Here is a 17,248-nt window from a genome sequence, read left to right as displayed (position 1 = left end):
AGTTGTACGACTAGTTGTATTTGGTTTTGACCAGAAACCCTAAATAAAATTAAGCTCCAGAGGGAAACATGGTCGTCATGACAACATGTAATTGCATCAGTGCAGTGGAATTTGACATAAGGCGATGGTTATGTGGTATTTCTGGCATCTGATATTTTCTAGTTTTATAACATCACGAGGTAACAAACTGCAATTAGGAATTAACTGTTATCTCGCTGTTTGGACAGTAAAATAAACAGTTTCTAAATTTAAAACTCAAAATATGTATGTATAAATATATATATTTAATTAATAAACTCAAAGACGAGAAACCTCATCTGTTATTGAAGGTAGTATGTGTGTTTACGTCTTTAAAATCCTAAAGTTGTCTGGAAAAATAAATTAAATAATCCCATAACTTCTAAATTCCGAAGGAATCGCACATTCTTCTCACGTAGCAGCACTTGAAGCGTCTCAGCACACAAATAGTGAAGCATAGCACAATAAAAGTGTTCCAGGAAGTTAGAAACTGATACATCTGCTTATGATTTTAGGAAACAGTAAAACAAGACTTGTGAAAATAGCATACAACACGTGAATGAAAAAAAAGAACAGTTTTATGTATTATTGTATTGACTTTCAGAAAAGAATCATTGTATTAGATTATTCAGTGCTATATACAGTATGATATTTTTAAATTTAGAGTATTTGGAATTAAGCACAAAGCTACACAAAGGGCCATTTGTGGTCTGCTCACCGCGGGTATAAAAACCCAGTTTTTAGCGTGGTGAGTCCGCAGACATGCCATTGTGTGAATGGGGACCAACATAAATGTGTTTAAAATTAGATGAGTATTAACACAAGTAATATGAAATGAATATTAAAGTACATGTCGTTAAAGTAATTGTGATTATGGAACAATAATTACAGTTAAAAAAAGAGAAGCGACTGCCCCCCAGTCTTCGAAGAAGTCAAGTGGTTGTGTTGGATAAACAAGCAGATTGGGAACAGAGACGTCAGTCGGCGAAAGAGTCAACTAAGTTGAGAACGAGCAACAAGCGTGTTTTTCATATAGAAACCATTATTAGTACATGTATAGAACTATGGCCGAGAAAACAACCGCTAGAACCTAACTAACGTGACTTGTTTCCTTCAACTTCGTTCATTAAGTCAGTGATGCTTCCATAGGTTAGTTTTATCTACAAATAAAATGAAATAGTTCGGTGTAATTGACCGAGAGAAGAAAGAATATATAATCATTTTATAGTTTCACAGCTATTTAAAAGCACACCATGAGTAGAAACCCGGCAAGAAGAAACTGAGGTAAGACGGCTAGAATGTATTATATGTTACTACTGTGCAGGTAATCTGGAGGAGTGGGTTGGAATGTGGATGAATGAAAGATCTCTGTTTTTTTTTTTCGAGCAGATTTGTTCAGAAACTAGCACATTGAACTCTTTATGATCGTAAGGTAAATGGTTCATGGAGTTTTACTTTGTTTATTTTAAACAAAGAAGAACTAGCAGAGCCACATGGGGACAGCACCAAAATATTCCCAGTTCATAAAATTATTATATTTTTATCAGTTATATTGACAAAGTATCGTTAATTGTACTCATAATGCTATATTGAAATACTATCAGAAGAAGACACACGTAAATTATATTTTACCTATTGACAAAAATGATACATTAAATACGTTTAAACACTTAGAATGTATGGTTGTTTTAGAATGATGTCATTATTTGGATTTGCTAGAAAACAAATAAACATAACACATCAACCTAAAAACTTAGATTAACCAAATTCAATGCTATCATCTATAATGTTTTTTTGGCTTTAAAATGCCGACAAAATAATTATAATATTGTTTAATTATGTGTTTGACAGCCTTTTGTTTAGATATCATTGAGGAGACGTTGTTCCTGCCCTCCCTTCAGCTACTAAGCCCTTGTAAACAAATGTGTTAGGGCTACGATACTCTACAGACTAGACTAATAACGTATATTTCCTCCACCTACTTCTGTCACAATATATATTATTTCCACGTACTAATATCTAAGTTCTTTTGGCCCATTCTTTAAGATAACATGCAAAATGGGCCAGGCGCACAATATTCCATATTCGTGTCGAGAGTGTTAAATTATTATTTAAATGTAGTACCTAAATACAATATCTATTTTAGATTTCATTATGAATTAGACAGAGGCCATTTTACCCTATTTTGTGAGCCTGTCTTCTCGAACCTTACAGGTAAAACGGTCCCCACCTATAAGAAATAAATTTTTCAACAGTTACAATACATTAATATCCAGTTCTTTGTTTTAATGTATAATGTGACGGTCAATCCCACTATTCGTTGGTAAAAGAGTAGCCCAAGAGTTGGCGGTGGGTGGTGATGATTAGCTGCCTTCCCTCTAGTCTTACACTACTAAATTAGGGACGGCTAGCACAGATAGCCCTCGAGTAGCTTTGTGCGAAATTCCAAAACAAACAAACAATCTTTGTTTTAATTAAAAAACAAAATTTATGATAAAACAGGGTTAATTTTGAAACATTTTATTTCTAAATGTCTTTCATACTAACTGGTGAAAATCGCATTCATATCCAAGATGGCCGTCTTACCCCACCCACTCTTAACTAATATTTTAATGAGTAATTACAATATTGAGTAATTCATGAAAATAAAGAGCACTTAGAAACTAATACTGATCAGACATTTGAGGAAAGAGGCGGGACTAAATTATGACTGAAACTTGGCTAACAAGATGATCAAAGATTAATAAAAATTTGTATAACTACAAGGTCGTTAAATTTAAACTATGTTAACTGAGACTATAGATAAATTCGTTTGATTGTCAGAAGTATAAGTGCTGTCTTTCCAAATATTTGAATTAAAATTACAGGACTCAACTACAAAGTAAACGGACTGGAAGATAATTTTAAAGCTAAGTCTTCCATTAACTAATTATATCAATAACATAAAGTTATAAGTGTTTTTTGTTAATAGAATAATTTCAATATTATAAAGTATTTGAAATCTAATTTCTTAACAAATATGAAATACTAAGGTCTATTAGAAAAAAAAATGCACCCGGATTTAAGCTTGCCAGTAAAATGGATGAAAGAGAACGAAGCTGGACTTCAACCTGCAAACTTTGGGAATAGAATAGTGATATAGCTCGCTTTTGTCTAGCCAGCAAAATGTAGCTGAGCTTCAGTTTGCCAACTTAGAATATAAAAGAGACGTGGCTGGCTTTCAAGTTGTAAACTTGGGGAAAAGAAGAGAGTTGTAGTGGTATCAACTTAAAGAAAATAATGGATATGTAGTTAGTTTTCAACTTGTTAACTTATGAAATAAATATTGTTAGGTTTTAATCTGCAAACTTGAATCTTTCTGTCTTTTAATTTTAATTAGAGAAGGAGTATAATAGAAATGTCTTTTAACTTGTAAACTTAGAGAGTACAATAGAGATGTGATTAAATTTCAACTTAACAAAAAGGAAACATAAACGTATATTGTTTTATATTTACCAAAACAATGGGCAAGTAGAACAAAGAAACTAATAACAGTGCCAGAAGAAGAATGTAAATGATTTTGTGACATTTTTTTCCGTTTATCATAAAAAATAAACTGAATATTTTGTGTTCATTTTCAATTTTGAATAAACGTTGTTGTGATTTTTAATGCAAAGTTACAAGGTGGGCTATTTGCACTCTGACAATCGCGGAGAATCGAACCCTGAATTTTTAGTATTAAAATAAGGTAAACGGAAGCTGACCAATCGGAAACTGTAATTGAATTGGAAGTTTGCTTCCATATTGTGAAGGAAAGATAATAAGATAGCTGAAAGATCTGGCTCAGCATGGCCAGGTGGTTAGTGCGCTTGACTCGTAATTTAGGGTCGTGGGTACGAATCCCTGTCACACCAAATTTGTGCGCCCTTTTAACCCTGGGGATGTTATTATTATGTTATGGTCAATCCCACTATTCGTTGTTTAAAAGAGTAGCTCAAGAGCTGCCAGTTGGTAGTGATGACTAGCTGCCTTCACTTTAGTCTCACACTGCTGAGTCCCTAGCTGGTACAGCGGTTAGTCTACGGAATTACAACGCCAAAATCAGGGGTTCGATTTCCACTCGGTGGACTTAGCAGATAGCCCGATGTGACTTTGCTATAAGAAAACACGCAAACACATACACTGTTAAATTATGTTAAATTATTAAACGGCTAGTGCAGAAAGCCTTTGTGTAGCTTTGGCGGAATTCAAAAATCAAACCTGAACGATCTATATAAAAATCTAATAAAGTTGGCCTGGTGTCGGCCATGAGATATAATTAAAAGGTGCTTTACCAAGTTAAGTGTAAAAAAGTAATTTCAGTGAGATTTCATTTGCATTGAAACCTATTATATTAGTCAGCAACTCAAATCGTATGAACTTGTATTTGTTGATCGTTTCGTTGGTTTTATGAGAGCTGTCTTCTTCAATATCCTTCACGCTTTGTTTCCTTGTTTAATTTCTTTTGGAAACTTTCGGATTTTTACTTGCACGTGTTTGAAGGTTTGTTGCTATTGGTTACTTTATATACGATAGTTACGGTACTGACAAAAATGTATCCTTGATTACAGCAAGTTGTGGTTCCTCTACTATTTGTAAATACCTGCCATTTTTCATGTGATAATCACAGGGTGAGAAACAAGCTTGTCAATTTGAGGCTACTTAACCGACAATTTTTTCGTTATTACCGACTGTTTAGGCTTCGTGTTTGACGATGCTCTTGTTAACAAATGTATTCGTTAACATTGCCACATGTTTATGCTAAAGAGGAAATGAAGACAAATGCATCTTTGGTCATGAGTGTCTCCTTACTTTCAAAGATGATTAAACCTCAAGCGTGAAGATGTAACACCGATACCTGGGCAAGAAAACTTCTAAATACTGTAGTTTCTTTCCTCTGTACATTGTTTCGCTTTGAACATAAAAACTATTCCACAGTGAAGTCACTCGATCTGCAGAGCTTGTAATACAAAATACTTTACGTGACACTATTATATAGGGTGCTTCTAATCTTCTATATAGTGTTCCAACTACAGAGTGTAACACAATTATACATGGTGATTCTCATGTCCTGAACATTATTTTAGTTTCGGCATATTACACTATTGTATGAAATAATTGTAAATTTATATATAGCTTTCCACTCATAACATTAAACTGTGAATTAAGTTTAATCATCTCTACAATGTCTGAGTTACACGTGATGTTATTAAATGAAATTATTGTAAATTTCTGTACAGTTTTCCACTTATACCACGTGTCTCAATAAAAAAAAATTCTAATTTGCTCTGCAATGTTTTACACCTAATACTATCATAGAGGGCCTGATATGGCCAAGTGGTTAAGGTATTCGACTCGTAATCTGAAGGTCGTGGGTTCGAATCTCCGTCGCACCAAACATGCTCGCCCTTTCAACCGTGGGGGCGTTTTAATGTGACGGTCAATCCTACTATTCGTTGGTAAAAGAGCAGTCCAAGAGTTGGTGGTGGGTAGTGATGACTAGCTGCCTTCCCTCTAGTCTTACACTCCTAAATTAGGGACGGCTAGTACAGATAATCCGCGTGTAGCTTTGCGCAAAATTAAAAAAAAAACAACCAAAAATTTCCGTACAGAATTTGCATTATTATCAAACTCTTTAAGCTTCCCTTAACACAGTTTACTAAATAGTCATATGTTTCGCTTGTACTAATTTACAGAAGTTGACACAATAATACATTTTGTGCTTTTTTTCTTGTATAGTTTTTAAACGCATTTTTTGTGCAAATAAAACTCATAACGCGAATGTGTAGTGTAATTATCCTTATCTGAAAATTAACATAACATTATATTTTGGGAGAAGTGGGACTTATTGTTTCATTTCGACTGTCCCATCATCTCAACTAAGCTAAAACTATCATAAGGAAATTTAAAAAAAATCATAAAGCCAACCTTTATCATTTATATACTTATCAAGCTTTCTCTTAAACTTACATAAATTTACTGATTCCACAACATTCAAAGACAACCCACTCCAGTGGCCAACAACTCAGTCAGCTGAAGATGACTCCTTCCCTGCCAAAATTTATATCTGTGTTCCCTAGTCCTACTATTCTCACTTGCTAAGTATAAATGAAGTATCGATACTATGAATTCCCTTTATAATCTTCAACACCTCAATTAGATCCTCTATAATTCTTCTTTTTTTACAAAAAAAAACAATTTAAGAAATTCAACTTTTTATTGTACGACAAGTCATTCATCCCAGGCACCATTATAATAACCTTTCTCTGGACCCTTTCCAACAATTCTTTTTCTCCTAAGATAAGGAGTCCAAGACTGAACATAATACTCAAAATGTATCGTAACCAGTGAGCTATGCAATGAAATTATAACTGCTTTTGACTTGTATTCAATATTTCTGTACTAATGAAATCCTATTTGGCATACCACTAGCAACAGTATATTTCTTGTCCCCCCACCCTATTGGCATTGCAGTGTGTTTGCGGACTCATATTGCTGGAAATCGGGTTTCAATACTTGTGTTGGGCGGAGTACAGACAGCCTATTGTATAGCTTTGTGCTTCATTACAAAAACAAACTCTTCTTGGGAGCCCTAAAAGACTGATTAACAATTACACCACGGTCCCTTTCTTTCATGACAATGTTGAAGTTATTTTCATACAAATGACACTTATAATTCAAATAATGCTAACTTACATGCATTATTTTGCATTTATTACAATCAAAACCCATTTGTCCAACTCATTAAATGATGTAATGACTTTTGTAAATCAATAGCATCTTCTTCACAGCTAGTAACTACCAAGACCTTAGTATAATCTGGTAAAACATTAATATCATCTGGAAATCTAAGTACAGTGACTTGCAAAGTATTCATCTCTTGCAAAGTGTCTACATTTTATTACTGTCTGAGACTGCAATGATGAAACTTTCAAAGGAAACTTTATATGTAGAATCGACACAATTTACTCCAAACTAAAAAACTAAAATTGCTGATATTATGTAAGTTAGATTTTAAAACAAAATGGAATATTATCAATTGCATAAGTAATTAGTTCCGTTGCTAGAACTTAAATCAGTTCAGGTGCAAATGATTAGTTTGATAGGTCACAAAATTAACGTAATTGTCTCTGTCTGTACGCAAAGTTATATAACTTGACTCCAGAGTAAATGCATTTGTTCAAGACACAACTGACGTAGTGGTGCGACAAACTAACCACGAGGATCAAGGAGTCTTCTAAACAAGTCAGGGATAAAGTGGTAGAGAAGCACAGAACAGGGAAAGGTTACAAGAAAATTTCAAAGCCGCTGATTATTCCTTTGAGTATGGTGATGTTCGTCATTAAGAAGTGGAATGTGCTTCATACCATACAGTCACTACACAAATCAGGTCACCCTTCCAAACTAAGCAGCTGGGAATGCAGGAAGCTGGTTAGGGATACCACTATAAAGCTAACATTGACTCTCAAAAATTAACAAAGTTCCATGTATGATATAAGAGTCACTGTTCATACATCGAAAATATCCCGGTCCCTGAGCAAAGCTAGCGGGTAGGGACGAATGGCAAGAAAGAAGCCATTACTAAAGATGAATCATCTTAAATCTCGTATTGAGTGTGTGACAAAGCATGTAAATGATACTGCAGACATGTGGTAGGTTTTGTAGTCAAACTAGACAAAATTTGAGTTTTTGGTCTAAAATCAAAGCGTTGTGTCTGGTGTGAGCCTCACAAAGTACATTATTCAATTAGCATCATCCAAACTAGCAAACACGGTGTGGCAGCATCACGTTATGAGAATGCTTCTCATCAGAAGGAACAGGGAAACTTGTCCGGATTGAGGGAAAGATGGATGCAAACTACAGGCGAATTCTTGAGGAATACCTGCTTTAGTTAACCAAGAATTAAAAATTTTGTCGAAAATTCACATTTTAGTAGGAAAATGACTCTAAGCATAAGGAGAAAGCCAAGTTGAATGGTTTGAATAGAAGAAAGTGAATGCCTTGGAGCGGCCCAGTCAAAGCTATAACTTGAATTCAATGGAACATTTATGGCAGAACTTGAAAATTATAGTCCATTAACGATCCCGCAATGACCTTATCAGAAATGAAGCAATTTTATAAGGATGAATAGGAAAAAAGTATACCATCTTATTGTGTAAAGCTCGTAGAGACCTACCCATAAAGGCTCACTGCAGTAATTGCTGCCAAAGGTTTTCCACCAAGTACTGACTTGTGTGTTAAATAATTAGGAATCAGCAAATTTCAATTTATATATTTACTTGTAAGTTTTGACGACATTTAACTCCCTTCACACATAATAGTGCTAAGTTTGACCATTAGAGTTTGGAATAAAACAAGTTACAAGTTACTTTGTATTTCATCGAAATGTTACATATAGGATGAACACTTTTGCAAGACATTGTATTTTATTGACCACTACTTTATCTATGTCATTTATGTAAATATAATATAGAGGCTATGACTGAGCCCTGAGGTACCTCACTTGTAACATCAATCCAGTTTGACTGATACATTCATGTTTTACAAGTCTTTTTATGTGACACCTTATCAAGCATTTCCTAAAAGTTACTCTTAACAAACTTATTTAATCCAATTTCTTTGTTCTGTTTCATTCAGAGTTACCTTTAAGTTTAGTGTAACTTATTGATAGTGTTTTAGTTACAACATGTAATATAACTTTATGGCGCAAATCTTCTTAGAAGTGTTGTGGTTACAACATGCAACATAAAATATCCTCTAGCGGGTCAAGGGTGTTTACAGACTTACAACCTTATTCGCACTAATAACAAACAAATCAACAATATACCGTAACTCTTCTTCATAGTGTTGTAACTACAAGTTACACAACTTTATGGTCTAATTATTCTTTTGTTGTAAAGTATTGTTTTTTTACAACTCATAACACTTTGACAAGTAATTATTTTATTTTTACAATGTATAAGTTTCAACATGTACCACTATTTTACACCATAATTATTTTATTATTTATAGCGGTGTCGCCGTAACTCGCATTAGAATTTATCGTAGAATTGTTTTCTTATACTTACTGTTTCATTTATAACACACAACACCGGCACCTCCTCATCAGTACGCTGTTTCAGTTTCAACTATCAATACAATTTTAATACATTGTTTCATTTACAACTGCCAATACTGTTTTCATAGATTGTTTCATTTATAACTGCTTATACAGATTTAATACATTGTTTCAATTACGACTGCGAACACGGGTTTACTGTATAATCATTTTCCTTTTTTCACGGTGCTATTTAGGTACGACATGATGTGCTGCAGTACCATATAATGTGAACCCGCTCTTTTCCACATTACTTCAGTTGAAGCATGAAAGAGAATTCCTCTATTAAGTTGTGTTTTACTTCAAACAAACATCACAGTTTTATGGTTATGGATACTGAAACAGACATGAAACATTATTCTTCGATACATTAACGGACTCAGGGGAGTTACAGTTTTGTGGCAGTAGTGAGCGGTTTGTATGTTTTAATGTATAAACTCAAAACGTTTGTAACATTAGGTAAGAATAAAATATTAAGCTTTTGTTTATGACGTAAATCTCATATCGAATTCAATGTTCCTGAGGCTGCAAAATGTTTTACTTTCGCCATAATGTTTAGCTATCAAATTGATGCCATGTTCCAATATGTTAATATTACAATCGTTTTGGTAAAGTAATTCTATAAGCTCATTTAAGACACTGGTGATGTAATAACATACACAGTTTTGCTGTTGAAAAAAAAAGTTAAAAAGAAGCTTCCATAAGTTTGTCTTAAAATATGTTCATGTATAGGCTGGATTCAAAACGAATTCTAGACTCTCGGATCTTAACAGTTTTGTGATCCTTCTGGAATTATAAATTATTGGTTTGTTAGCTTAATGCACATTGGTTTAATAGATTAAGATACAAAGTTTAACAAACTTTGATTCTGTTGATTCACACAGGGCCATGTAGTTTTGGTTTGTTAAACTTTGATAAGACTATTATTATAGACTGTTGGTTTGTTAAATGTTGATACATTTATTATTATGGATTGTTGGTTTGTTAAATGTTGATACATTTATTATTATGGACTGTTGGTTTGTTAAATGTTGATACATTTATTATTATGGACTGTTGGTTTGTTAAATGTTGATACATTTATTATTATGGACTGTTGGAACTATTAGCATTTAGTTTATTAGATTATGAGATATCTGGGGCCAAGGACTCTTGGCTTGCTAGACTTTGATCCATCTGGAACTGTAAGCTGTTGGTTTGTAAATTCTAATATACTTAAAGATAGGAATTACTTGTTTATTAGGCACTGATATTTCTGGAAGTCAAGTATTATTTTTACGCTTTTATACATCTTAAAGCACGAAAAATATGACCTGTTGGTTTACTAAACATTTATACATTTTAAATCACGTGGACTAGTCTTTTCTCTACTAATTTAGAAAGCTAAACTACTTAAAAATGTTTAAGAATTTTCTACACGTTTTTACAGCACTTTTATAATTTAATACACTGGAAATTACTTTGTGCTCTTTTGATCCTATTTCTTGCGCAAATTAGACACGATCAAAACAAGTTCCTCATCAGATACTCTTATATGTTTCCTGTGAACAATGTTAATTCAGTTCTATTTTGAGGTGTCCACTATACATCGCTGTGTTGAAATTTACAAATAGCTGAAAGTAAAATATTTTCTACTTTCATTTTGGAAACAACAAAGACGTTGGTAACGTCTGCACTTTCAGAAATAACCTGTTTGCTTTGTGTACATAACATTGTTTTCAGTGTGGAAAATAACTCGCAGAACAATTAGTACAAATCGTATTCAGCTGTTGTTAACTTCTTGTTATTGTAATTAAAGTTGATTTTATTTTCTTCAGTACTATTTACAATATCTTTTTTACAAAGTTTTTACGCTCCCAGTTTGCACCTGAAGAAGAAAGGTCCACCTTTCGAAAGCGCCCGGGTTATAGGGCTTCTATTTAATTTTTTCTATAACTTTGTCCATGAAATTTCCAATTTGAGCTTTGTGAATATTTTTTCTCTTTTCGAACCTCTAGTTACTTGCGTTACTACTCTTACCCGTAAGTAAATCAAAGTTAAGAAAGTTGAGAATACAACTCAATGAACTGTTAATTTATTACACTTGATGAATAACCTTAGTGCCTTAAGAATACTAACAGAAACGACGTGCTATAGGCGGCTGTTTGTTCTGGTACTCGTTAATTGTAGTATTCATACGTCATTGAAAAAATTAGAAAACAATAGTGAACATTTTCTAAAAATGATTTATACTCTGTGAAGTATTGCGCGGGCAAAGTGTCCGGTTCGTGCTGTTTAGTCATACGTAACTCATTGAATCAAAGCGATTCAATGAACAGAGCTCAAAATGTTCATAAATTTTACTGATATTAACTGTAAAGTTTTTGTGTATTAAAAGTGGCACCGTTTCTTCAAAAACAATAGCTTTTAAGAGCTCCAGTTTCTTAGTACTATACTTAAAAATTACATCAAGAAAGATATAATCAAAACCTCACACATAGTTCTAGTTAAAGTTATGTTCTTGTGTGGAGAGTACCTTTATTTATATTGTGTTCGATAATAAAGAAATAGTTGTCGTATATACCACAATTATTTTTTTCCAATTACTGAATCTTGAATGCCCAAAATATGAAAATTTTCATAGATTTTTGTTTTTAGTGTCATTCAATAGATGGTGAAAGGGGTTTGGTAACATACATAGATACTGACATACATACTACCTTCATTATAGTAAGATAACTTATTAAATTGGCACACTTTTATGAGTATTAATGTAATGGAAATATGAGCTATTGGTTTGTTACACCTTGATATACTTTTACGTGATCTAACTACAGAGGTTTGAGCATGTAATATTACAACGTAGCTTCACCACTTGTTTAAAATTTATACGTCTGGTCATTCTTCAGATGTACAGCTGTTTCACACACCAGAAGGCTTACAGAAAGCTTGCAGGGCATGCTTTAGGCAACAGTTTCCCAGTGTCCGTTTCAACAACTTAATAGCACAGAAATCCCTGTGACTTGAATATTCACTTTCTTTCTCTAGCTGCTTGAGGTATGTAAAAGTTAAAAGAGAGGTATGGTTAGAAGTCTGTCGTTCTCGTTTCCAGACGGGAGGTTCTTCTTGATTATGTTCCCTTGGGCACGTGGATGGCTTTTGTCACTGACCTATGTGTTCGTGGATTCTTATCTGTTGCAAGGGACAGCACTTTGCTTATCACGGCAAAGTTATGGTTTATTACAGGTCTTCTTATGAATGGTTCTGGGACCCAGGGTTGATTCATGTTCTTTTAGTTTTCAGAGACATTAAATAAAAAGCGTGAATTCTAAATCTTCGATCTGCACGCATTTTTATGATTTGAATGCATGAATATTTTACGTCGGAAAGAGCAGTTACATACCCTTCCATAAAACCACTAGTTTTCGGTGGCATCACACAACGTACAACCAAACAATGTTAAAATGTAGTTCTGATACATCTCGTTTCACCACGACTTTATACCTGGGATGTTTGTCAGATGATTTCCTAAATGTATACTGAAAACCGTTTTAATATAACGTATTCATTACCTAAAAGCTGGCCCAGCACGGCCAGGTGGTTAAGGCACACGAATCACAATCCTAGGGTCGCCGGTTCGAATTCCCGTCACACCAAACATGCTCGCCCTTTCAGTTGTGGGGGCGTTATAATGTGATGGTCAATCCCACTATTTTTGGTAAAAAGAGTAGCCCAAGAGTTGGCGGTGGGTGTTCATGACTAGCTGCCTTCCCTCTAATATTACATTGCTAGCGAAGATAGCTCTCGTGTAGCTTTGCGTGAAATTCAAAACAAACAAATAAAGAAGCCTAAAAGCTTGCCCCCCACCCAGCAGCACAGCGGTATGTTTGCGGATTTACAACGCTAGAAACTGGGTTTTGATACCCGTATTGAGCAGAGCACAGATAGTCTATTATGTAGCTTTGCGTTTAACTTCAAGAGACAAACAAACCCAAAAATTTGACCAAATATTAAAATATGTCGATGAAATTTAAGACCAGACATTTTATTAAGTATATTCATGGATACTGCGACAAATATAGGATATTTTTAGATACGTCAGTCAAATTACTTTACATAAAGCTTAGAGAAGAACGTATATTACTATGAATAAAATATATTTATAGATATAAATAATAAGTAATTGAGCAAAAATAAAAATAAAGCATAGCAGTTGGAGACTTCGAAAACACTTAAAGAAAGGTAATATACTAGCAAGTAATTAAAAGAAAACCTGATTATTAAGCAGTTCCGATTCCAGATTTTTCCAGGTTGGGAGGGAAGGGATTTTGGTGTCAAAATGTGTAGATCATTAGCGTGTTGGATACGCTAGTTGGGATTGATATAACCCCCCTTTAATGGTGCTCCTGTCATTAAGCACGACTATTATAGTACTGTTAGTTAACACGTTACTCTATCGTAGTGTTACAAACACCATTAACGTCATACTGTTAGTAAGTAGTCTCTTAGTACCGTTAGTGTTAGTACATAACACCAACATATGATTGTGAGTAAACAACAGGAATATCTTAGTGTAACCATTCTGTTATTTTAAAATTATTTTACTTTTTTCGTAAAAACATTGAATGTTTGTTATGTTAAAGAACAACTTGGTATAGTTTATTATTTAAAAATTAGTATATTGTTTCTACACTACGCAGTTAGAAACATACCTTGGGTAGTGCCTTGTCTTATATCTATTCTATTATATGTATGAATAACAAGTCTTGTTTTCCTTACTATAGACACGTAAAGAAATGATGAAAAGCAAGCTCTGTTAAGAATAAATTTGCCAAATATTAAACTAAACCCTGTAATAATATTTGTTTTTGGTGGAAAGTCAATCATTGTGAAATATATTAGTAAGTTTGTGTCTGGATGCATTCCGTTTTGGTTAACAACAAATTAGCGTCTGGCTACCATTTCTTATAAATCAGAAAACAGAATTTTAGCAACATATATCAGCAAATAAGCAAAGTTTTAGGAACTATAAGAAATACGGTTTTATAATCTGTAAAGACAGCCGAAGAGGTTTTTCTTTTCTGATATAATGCCTTCTTAAGTAAACTCACTGAGAAATCTTTGTAACCTATCTGTAAGCCTAAAATAAAGCCTTAATAACATCCATTACAATGGAACAAAGTGTTGGATATTACATCATTTTAACAGTTACAGCTCTTTTAACATGTACACTACTATGACATTACGACTACACTGCAGCATCACCTGAAAACACATAAACTTTCACGATGTTTGAATAAAGATATCGAGTTTTCAGACTCTCGTGTAGTTTGTTATTCACTAAACACATAAAACATTTCCGTTTTTAAAGTCCGTACCTTTAATAAACTGTTAGATTCTTCTCAGTCTTCCAGTCTTATATGCACCATTTCCCTTCAGGCGGACGGACACCTGCCATAGAAGCTGCTAGCCGTTGCCCTTGACAACCGTGTATGCAGCAAGCTCTAGTCGTAGTAAGATGCCCAAACTAATTCTGGCTTGAACCGCGAGAGAAAATCTAACATCCGTTTGATCGTGATGCAAGCTCTCGCTCGTACCCTCCCAGCTAGCGTGATTGGTATGAAAGTGGGCACGTGTTGTTGGCGTGGATGTTGCGAGGACTCATGACGTAACAGAATAGGATTTTAATTAGTACCCCTCGAGTTCATTCTACTCTATTCTTCTGACTTTTTAAAGTCTTTGTTCTTCAACGAGAAGTATGAGATGGTATTTTTGTAACTATATACCCACGAGTTGAGCAGAACGAATTAACAAATGCAAATTGCCCTTCCTGGTGGATCAGCAATAAATCTGTGGGCTTATAACGCTAAAAACATTGTTTCAATACCCGTGGTTCGCAGAGCATATATAACGCTATGTGTATCTTTGTATTAGTGAAAAAACAAGTAAACGTAACGCTTTTGAATGCAGTGACTTTCAGTTATTCTAAGTCTTCTACATTGGAAGATAGGTCAACTTCCCCTTTAATTCCGTCTTCCTAACATTGTTCACGTGTTGAAGATGTACATGAAAGATTACATTATATGAATTATGCAAAGAACATATTACGTTGGTCACAAAACTGACATTGATTCTTTATTCAGATCCGAGTTTAATCCATAGCTACCGATCATGAAATTAATAAATAAACTAAAATACTGACTTAGTACTGTCCGTGTGTTTGGTTAAACACGTTAAGCCTCTTCGTGAAGCTAATATGTAAAAGTGTAATCACTTCTATGTCTAGTAATTAATTCCTGATAACATGACATTTTAATCGCGTAGACAGAGCAAAGAAACTGAGTAGCCATGAAGAAGGCCATTCAGCGCTTAGAAACACATAGACAAGTAAGTATCGAATAAATAAGTGTCGCATGTGACATGTAGAAGGTAAGCCTCACAGAAAGCTCAGTAAAGGTCATAAAAATATTCTGAACAATTATATCTCAGTTCATGATTAACTGACACATTCATTCAAACATTCTGGTTTCACAGACCTTCACCTCATACGTTTGAAATAAAATAGAATAGTTAAATTATAAAAAGAAACACTAGGCAAAAAGTTGTTAGTTTAACAGCACACAGTTTTACAAAGGATACAATTATAATTACAGAAGTTAACAAGTTAAAGTGAGTTGTGTTTATTCAGTAATTGGTTAGTTTCTTTCAGAACTTTCGTGCAAAGTGCAGAAAAGGCTATTTGCGCATAGCCGTTTACGTTTTTAGACTGATAAGCTAAAAGCGAAGGCAACTAGTCAACAACAGTCACCGTCTTCTTTGGACTACTTTTATCTGTTTAAATAATAGGATTTCAATGTTTTTCTTTTAGCGTGCACATAGCTCCAAAGTACAGAACGCGATTTAGCGCCAACAGGTCGCGAACTAAATCCTCAGATACATATTCCTGACATATTAACCAAAGCAAAAGCACATCAATAGAAACGGAACATGACTACAGAACATAACAACTTATTTGACTCATCACAATATCAGAAGCACAAGAAAACATTAAACTTTTGAAAAACTAACCATCAGGACAAGACAAAATCAAAAGATATAACTCAGGAAAGTCACTCTGAGATTGTTAAAACATTTCACATCTTTAAACAACTTATCTATAAAAACAAGAAACATACCAACCACTTGGAAACAGGCTGATGTCCTTATGTTCCAGAAGGAAGGAAGGAGCAACAAGTAAATAACCCAGAAAACTACAATTTAACAAGTCTAACAAACGACCTAGGAAAAACTATTTGAAAGAAATTATAAATTACAGACTCATAAGTTACTTTGAAACTAAATTAATACAAAATGGCTTCCGAAAAGTAATAGAAACAACAGATCATCTCATAAGATTGACGAAAGAAATAATACAGGGCTTTAATAAAAAAACAATGTACAGTCACATATTTCCTATGTGTTCGATAAAGTATGGTACAATGGACATAGATACAAACTGAAATTCTCCATAGAAATTATTTGCTGGGTTTTTCGTTTTCTGGAAGATAGAAGCATTAGAATAAATGCTGAGAACACCAACTCTGGGTGCTGTGTTCCGGAGGCGGGTTTTCCTTAGCAAGTACTTGGCCCTACCCTGTTTACTACGTACGTCAGCGACATGCCTCTCAAAGACCCAAACAATAGTTTATGCTCATAGTTCGCAGATGATGCTGCAATCTGAAAATTACCCAAAATCCAACAACAGTAACAAACAATAAATAATGACCACTAAACGAAATAGAATTGTACAGGAATAAGAATTAAAATATAAGTTATATTATTTATAAAATCATATAAAACAAGCAAATTAATACCACAGTTATATCTAGATGTGACTATCTTATGAGTAGCAACACCAGCAAAATTCTTAGGGATTAAGTTAGGCTTAAAATTGAATTCGATACCACAAATTAATAGCATGAAAACCAGAAACTGTAAAAAACAAACGGGTTAAGTTAGAAGTCTGTCTGACAACAACCACAGAACTTAACCAGGAAACATATTAATTTACAGAACATAAATAAGACCCGTCGTACAATATGCCTGCATAACACGGATAAATGTATCAAACAGTCACGATCAACAAACTTTGTATTT

The 17,248-nt window shown here is 33.9% G+C and overlaps 1 protein-coding gene across 2 annotated transcripts in view; it reads right to left on the bottom strand.

Annotated features, from left to right (window-relative positions):
* Positions 1-14,644, bottom strand: part of LOC143249532 (tetraspanin-18B-like) — a 48,773-nt gene extending 34,129 nt beyond the window's left edge. For both annotated transcript variants that reach the window (XR_013027824.1, XM_076499550.1), the window contains exon 1: positions 14,491-14,644. The gene's annotated coding sequence lies outside the window, so the exon portion shown is untranslated. The remainder of the gene's footprint in view (positions 1-14,490) is intronic.
* Positions 14,645-17,248: the final 2,604 nt, after the last annotated feature.

This window comes from Tachypleus tridentatus, chromosome 4 (genome assembly GCF_004210375.1).
Source record: "Tachypleus tridentatus isolate NWPU-2018 chromosome 4, ASM421037v1, whole genome shotgun sequence".
Lineage (NCBI taxonomy): Eukaryota > Metazoa > Arthropoda > Merostomata > Xiphosura > Limulidae > Tachypleus > Tachypleus tridentatus.
Note: the sequence above shows the minus strand (reverse complement) of the source record. Positions and strands in the feature narration are given on the sequence as shown.